Below are 8,090 nucleotides of genomic sequence, written 5' to 3' on the forward strand. Positions count from 1 at the left end.
CAGCAAGCTGAAACTATTTTAGCAATCATATTTAGAACAGTCATTAACTCTTTTGGGGTAGTTATAAAACAAGTCAGAATTTATAATAGAAAGAGTATTTTATTCAAGAACTACTCCAATCCGCAGGAATTAGGTTCTACAAATTTTATATTATCCAAGGCAATCGCTATCCTGTGGAATTTCACACCCGGCCAAAGCGATACACAACCCTATTTCACATAGCAAACCGGCTTCACATCATCGATCGATTACTAATTCTAAGCTGATACGAAACGGAGCCATTACTACTAAATCAGAAAAGATTGATCGAGACTAATGACCACCGATTCGATTCGACTACCAGTTGGTGTTACAGTGGGAAAAATAAGTCAAATGTTGAAAAAAAAAACATGTATCGATTTCGCTTTTTGTTTGATGATTCAACTTTCTTTTGCTGTTTTTTTTTTCTTTCTAAGACCATGCAATTAAATTCGCTTAGCTGTATGCGGAAAATAACCCTGCCCTGCAGTCTCTGCACTCCCCGGTTAATTTTGTTTTATTCATCAATCAAACAGCACAATCGAATTGCAATGAGTAGCAGCGTACAAAACGTGTTTCAAATTTATAGTAATGGTTGAACCAGCCGGGGATCATTGATCGCCGATGGGAGTTCCTTGTACTTGAAAGATATGCAACATGCTATCTCCGAACGTTCTGGCCGCTTCTTTCGTCATCGAGTAGAGTGAAACGTTAAACTGTATTTAAAAGAGGTCAATGCCCATTTCACGAGATGTCGGTCGAAAACGTTTGTAAGGCAGTAAGACATCGAAAGCGGTCAGATTTTAAAGTGTGTTCCGTTACTTTACCGAAATCGAAAACTCGAGGCCAACACCGGCCAGCAGAGCCACAGTGCATTGCGCATTGGCCAAATTAAGTGATAAGTTTTTGCTTCATCTTCTGGTGAACCTGCCGGGACTGGCACTCAGCTAGGCGCCATAACGTGGAATGAAAGTGGAACAGCATTTCACAGGCTGCAGCAGACCGACGTTGAAACGACAACTGGTAGTACACTGCTTCTTGATTAGACGAATTGGATACCTACTGGGTGGAAGTAGGGCTTCACCTTTGTTTAGGTGTTTACAGCTTAATGGTGGTAAAACCAACCAAAGGGTGTTTATTTGCTAGAGGCATCCGAAAATTTTGATGAGCCTAACAGACAAACAATTACGTTTTGAAGAAAACAGCCCAACGAGCGACTAATTGAGAATGACTGGCCAAACATGGAACTGCAGTTTAAATACAATAAAAGTGGGCTTCAATCCATCATCTGTCGGTTATTAGTTGTTATAAGTTAATGGCGCATAAGCCAACAGATTGATGCATTTAGCGTTGGAATGAAAATGAAAGTTGGAAAAGATCATCATTTTGATTTTACCAAGTTTGCCGCATTGACAATTGTTTTTATGGTTGTCGCTGGTGAAACACAAGTTCGTTCGCGAACAATTGTTATATACATATTAAATATTGAGCAAACAACTCGAATTATTCTGAAGCTTTTTAAATTTTATTTTCTTAAGATATATTAAAAAAATATGACAGTAAATCGATATTTGGGAAAGAAATATTATTGTTATTATAATAAGGTTAGTATATAGTACATAGAGTAACGCACACAAACATCGTAACATTAAATAGTGTTTGTTCAATCGATTGTTTACATTATTTACGCGTATGCAATTGTCCAATATAAAGATCTAAAACTGAAACCATGGAAAGAATGATCAGGTTTCAAGCGCTTGTAAAATTTGAGTCACTTAATATCCAGATCCGTAATAACGGATTTATCTCGGAATGATGATAATGGAACGAAAATGTCTATGCATATCAAAAAAATATTGGTACATATTTATTTCGTATTGGTTTTGGAGAAATTTCGAACTTTTCTTTGAATACTATCATATATCAAATCAGGTTTTACATTTTAAAGGTCAATTGTGAGCTCTAATGTACGAAAAAACACGTTTTTAGGCACTTCTAATTTGTTTCATGGCCATAAAGGGCCACCGGATGAATTAGTGTTTTATGGAGTGCAAGTTTTATACAGGTTTGCAGACAGCAGGACGTCAGCTGGTTACGCAATCCATTAAAGGTTCTGCTTGCACAGCACTCGTGTATGCAGGTAAATAAATTAGTCGACTACTACAAATAATTCCCCATCTATCACCACCGCAGCACCAACATCCGATGGACCACCGAGCTCTCTATCAGCCACCACATTGTTACATAAGTACATTGTTTTGGCAGAGTTTATGACAAGCCCTATTCTCGTAGCTCCCCTCTTGACAACAGACTGGTGAGGTACACGGAGGGTGTAAACGGTCTAGTAAGTAACCAGTTTGGATTCCGGAAGGGCAGGTCCACGCTGGATGCCATCTTCTCCGTCACCAAGACAGCGTAGCACTCCAGCGCAAGAGAAGGGCATACGCTATTGCGCAATCGTCATGCTTGACGTGAAGAATGCGTTCAATAGCGCCAGTTGGGACTCCATAGCGCTTGCGCTCAGGAGCATCCAAGTATCGGTGTCGCTGTACAAGATTCTGGAAAATTACTTCCAGAATAGAGTACTTGTTTACAGAACGGAGGAGGCTCAAAAGTGCGTTCCAATTACCGCAGAAGTTCCGCAAGGTTCTATCCTGGGACCGGTGTTGAGGAATGTCATGTATGGTGGGGTGTTGAAACTCATGTTCCCTGTAGGGGTTGTGATCGTCGGTTTTGCAGACGACATAACGCTAGAGGTTTACGGCAAGTCGATCGAAGAGGTCAAGTTGACGGCCGCGCACTGTATACGCAAAGTCGTAGATTGGATGCACTCCAGGAAGCTGGAGCTAGCGTACCATAATACAGAGTCGGAGACTGCACCATTACCTCAAAGCGATCTTTGAAGCTCTTGGGGGTTATGGTTGACGATGAGCTTACATTTAAGAGCCACGTCAACTATGCCTCCAAGAGGGCTACAACGGCTATTGCAGCACTATCTCGAATGATGTCGAATAGCTCAGCGGTGGATGGCAGCAAGCGTAAACTTCTTGCCAGTGTGGTTTCGTCCATACTTAGGTATGGGGGCCCAGTGTGCTCCAAAGCGCTAGGTACTAACAGTTATCGTGGTAAACTGGAAAGTACCTACAGGCTCATGTGCCTGAGGGTTGCGAGTGCGTTTCATACAGTGTCATACGACGCAATCTGCGTCCTGTCCGGTATGATGCCTATCAGCATAGCCATTAGGGAGGACCTAGAATGCTTCAACCAACGTGACACAAGGGTCATACGAGGTACCAGTAGATCATTATCAATGATCAGATGGCAGCAGGAATGGTCCAATTCCACAAAAGGTAGCTGGACGCACCGATTTATTCCGAATGTATCCGGATGGGATGGGAGGCGCCAAGGAGAAGTTAACTTCCACCTGACACAGATCCTGTTAGGTCATGGCTGCTACAGGCAGTATCTACACAGGTTCGGTCATGCAGGGTCCCTCATGTGTCCCAATTGCGTGGATGCGGAAGAAACTGCTGAGCACGTCTTCTTCGTCTGCCCTCGTTTTGCGCGTGCGTGGAGCAATATGATGGTAATGAGCGGGCCAGATACTACTCCGGACAACCTAGGACGTGCGACGACCCTAACATCTAGAGGGCGGTTTGTGCAGCCGCCTCTCAAATAGTCCTAGAGTTGACAGGTTGACCACCGACACGCCAGCTAACTGCCAGTCTCCATGTTAGTTAGCTTATTAGCTGAGAGACTTGATAGCAATAGCTTCGAAGCAATACCTGGAGGTTGTTCCGAAGATTAGCAGCAATTTTTCCCTCTACCTGAAGTAAAAATAAGCTCCCCTTTTGAGAGGTCCAATGACCTCTTGCACCGCTTTACGGGAAATACCAATACCAACCCGTCATACTGCTTCAACCAATTAAACGTTACGCAAGTGGGTACCCTGACGCTTGATGTAGAGCCGTCAATGGTGACACTTATCAATCCAGTCAGTTCTGTTAAGAAACCATGTTCGAGCATGATCGAACAATGGTACCTAAATCGTAGGCTGCACTATGGAACATATGGTATGAACAGATGGTGGGTCCAAAAACTTTTTTCGTAAATCGACCATTTGAGACCATCCAACCAGTTCAAAAGCAATTATGAATCACACAGCTGCCTCACAGTATCTCAGCTCTTTCACTACTATCTTCATCTCGTTCATGGGAGATGGATCCATAGCTTGTCTATCATCCTCAGTATTCATTCTGCTCCTTTCGACGCCTGGGCTTCAAATGGTGAGTTGGAAACCTGGAAGGGGCGTCAAACTTAACCCTGGCCCTCACAAGTTCATATCTCACGTCTACCCTAATGATCACAATAGACTGGCTAAAATAGACGGCTGAAATATGTACACAACTGGTTGGTGGTGTCTGGACAATATTGTCATCCAACAATAGCTAAGTCAAAAGGTGCGATGCGATTTTTGACGCGTATACCCAAATTCGACGCTATTGCTGGAAATGCTTCGCCAACCCGATGGTGTGGCTCTGAACAGCGTCTGATCTCCAAGTTAGGAACGACTAATCAACGTCTTAGTGTAGGCATGGGACGTTACACAGAGCCGACACGATGGTCCCCTGGCGAGACAGGGAGTTGGGGAATGTAAAAAAGTTCGTCCTGGAAAACAACATGTTGCAATAACGAAGGAGATAATACCAATTGGAACAATCAGCATGGTCCTAGGCAACGAAATAAGGACTACGATTGGGAACTCGGGGCATGGAATTGCAAATCACTCTAGTTTTCGGGATGCGATAGAACTTTGGTCTCCGGAGGGCGCTCCGATCGAGTAGAATTTACCGATGCACCAAGATGATCTTCTGGACACGCGCCAACACTGGCCAACGCGCCTTTGCGGTCTTCGAACGAAAGGGGTTGCGTACCATCTTCGGTAGACTGCAGAAGGTTTACAGAACGTGAAATAGGCAAATAAACCACAATCTGCAGGAGCTACTTTGGGAGCCGTCAACTGTCATCAACACCTCTAAGATTGGAAGGTTGCGTTGGGCTGAGCATGTCGCAAGGATGTCGGACGACAGCCCTGTGAAGATGATTCTTGTAACTAATTTGTCTGGAACGAGACGGAGAGGGCGAGCAAAGTGTATCGATCATGTGGAAAAGAGACTACGGACCCTACGCAGACTGCAAAGCTGGCGAGTTCCCATCCCTATTAGTTAAAGTTCCTCGTCTCACCTAGTAAAATTTTTATTAAAGCTCCGTGCATCCTACCTGGAGAAAGAACTCCCCAGGTTTCTCAGGTAAACACTCTTCATGCAAACGTTTCTACCGGTGATGAAGCCTAGCTGCGTGATATCTACCTCCGCCTTGACGTGTCACGGCCATATCCAAAATATGACCTCTATCGCGTTTCTTTTCTTCAGATACTCGCTGGCGCTTAGCATCAAACCAATCATTGGACGTGGTTGACGCAGTTGTACTAAACACTTTTCGCGTTGTGGATATGTCTCTACTGTTCGTCCAGGTCCCCTCCAATTCCGTCTTCGATCCGTTCATCCAACAACTAGGCGCGGATCTTTCATATCACGAGATAGAGTTTCGAGTTAACGTCCTCTGAATGAACTTAATTCTGTCCCGTCTGAAAAGTGTCGACCGTCGATTAGAACATGGTCAATCGGAAAGGAAGCCATTAAATTTTGGTGCATCAGGCGTGTTTTCTGGCGTATAAAATACCTGCACGTGCCGGTTTTTGTAGAGTCCCTACATTCCAAGTACCGCGTTTCAAATTATCGAAGTCCTTTTCTTATCGCCCAGGTCCTTACTGATTGTTTCGTTTCGTATTTTCATCTGGATTGTTCGTAGTAATTCATATTCCATTTGCTACCCTACTAGGAATGCGAAACCTAGTCTCGCGACGGGGCTACCGGCTTATATCTAGCTGACGCGGCACTGAATGTCATGATTTAGTCGCCCGTTCCGGGTCAGACACTGGTGCATTCTGTTCCACAGACCTAAGCCTTTGTCGGAGACCTTTGTTGGCGATTACCAATGTAAATTTCGAGGGGGACGCTTCATTACGGACAAAATGTTCACCCTGCGACAGATCCTCGAGAAATTTCGAGAGTTCAACCTGCAAACGCACCATCTTTCCTTGGACCTTAGGGCAGTGTACGATACAGTTAAGAGAAATGAGCTACGGCGAATCATGCTCGAACATGGTTTCGCAACAAAACTAATCAGGCAAATACGTGCCATCCTTACTGGCTCTACATCATACGTCAGGATAGCCGGTGAGATATCGTACTCATTTGTGACGTTAGATGGTTTTAAGCAGGGAGACGGGCTGTCAAACTTATTGTTCAACATCGCATTGGAAGTCGCACATGCTTCTAGGTTTTGCGGACGATATCGACATCATTGGTATCAATCGTAGAGCAGTGGAAGAGGCCTTCGGACCTCTCAGGAGGAAAGCTGCGAGAAAAGGGCTCATCATTAACTCTGCCAAAACGAAATACATGGTGGCTGGTAGAGAGCGTGGTAGTCCGACGGATGTTGGTGCTCAGGTGGTGTTAGATGGGGAAACTTTTGAAGTAGTCGACGAATTTATTTACCTGGGAACATTAGGGACATGCGACAACGAGGATGGCTGTGAGATAAAAAGGCGGATAGCAGCCGCAAACAGAGCCTTCTACGGATTGCGCAACCAGCTGATGTCCCGTAATCTGCAAACCAGTACTAAACTTGAACTCTACAAAACACTATTTTTCCCGTGACCCTCTACGGCCATGAAGCATGGACGTTGAAAGAGGCCGATCCGCGAGATTTTGGTGTTTTTGCGTTCAATCCTGGGCGGCAAATTAGAAAATGGTGTTTGGCATGAACCGCAAAGTGCACCAGGTGTACCAATCGGCGGATATAGTCCAGCGGCATGGCAGGTTGCAGTGGGCTGGGTATGCAGCTAGAATGGTGGAAGAACGACCAGCGAAGACTATATTTAGCAGAAATCCCGATAGAGGCCGTCGACTTCGAGGTGGGCCCGCACTCGTTGGATGTGTGCTGTCGACAAGGATGCATATTTGTAAGTGTTTCATTAATAAGTCATAAAGTCTAATAATGCTTGCTTTGTGCTGCCTCAACAGTGGGGGAATAAAGACACTGAGAACACGAGCTTTAAAAGCTGTTTCACATTCAGTGAATTCAACGGCCGCTACAGATTTAAAATGCAAGTAAAAAATTAATAACCTTATTAAAATTATTATTAAAATTATTAACCTTCAAATACTTGTTTATTTGCCTTGAGAAAGGCATTTTACTGCTCAAAATTGGATTTGCTGATGGCAACCTTTAAGCTGCCTCAGTAGTGGGGCAATAACGGCAGTCTGACGACACACGCTGAGAAGTGAGAAGAACCGCGCTGCTCCAGAGACATTGTGACCAACCACAGGGCAAGTGAATCGTTTGATTTAAAGGCAGCCATAGGCGCAACCCGCTGCTATCCGCTGCAATCCACTGTTACTGGTGAGTGCTGATATCTGCTGCTACTGCTGTCAACGTTGTGGACGGTCTAGCCAGCTTACCTTCCGATCAGAGATGCCAGAACTATTTCGTTAAAAACCGTAGATTCTACGGATTTCCCCCTCTTTTCTACGGATTTTCCAAAATAATGTTAATCCGTAGAAGTGAACAAATCCGTAGATCTGGCAAGCCTGCTTTCGACTTATGAATGTAGCTGGTTTTACCAGAAACACTGTTTTATAGCCGAAGGTTGGTACGAAATAGGCCACGTCTTTCTGTTCAGTTTTACCATTCTCTAATGTTCTTTAGATGAATTATTCCACAATTCGCATTTGTTTTTGTATACAGCGAGTGAACACCGATGGTGCTCTCACACACGCAACGATTTTAACCCATATCGTGTTGCGGTTTGTAACATCAAGCGATTTCGTTTGATCGTTGTTGCGTGTTGCATCAGCAGCTGAGAGACGAAGAAATTTTGTTCATGTTGATTGATTGAATCGACTTCAATTTATTACTGTGAAGTCAAATTAATCACCTTTGTTAAG

The sequence above is a fragment of the Wyeomyia smithii genome, chromosome 1, assembly GCF_029784165.1.
Source record: "Wyeomyia smithii strain HCP4-BCI-WySm-NY-G18 chromosome 1, ASM2978416v1, whole genome shotgun sequence".
NCBI lineage: Eukaryota > Metazoa > Arthropoda > Insecta > Diptera > Culicidae > Wyeomyia > Wyeomyia smithii.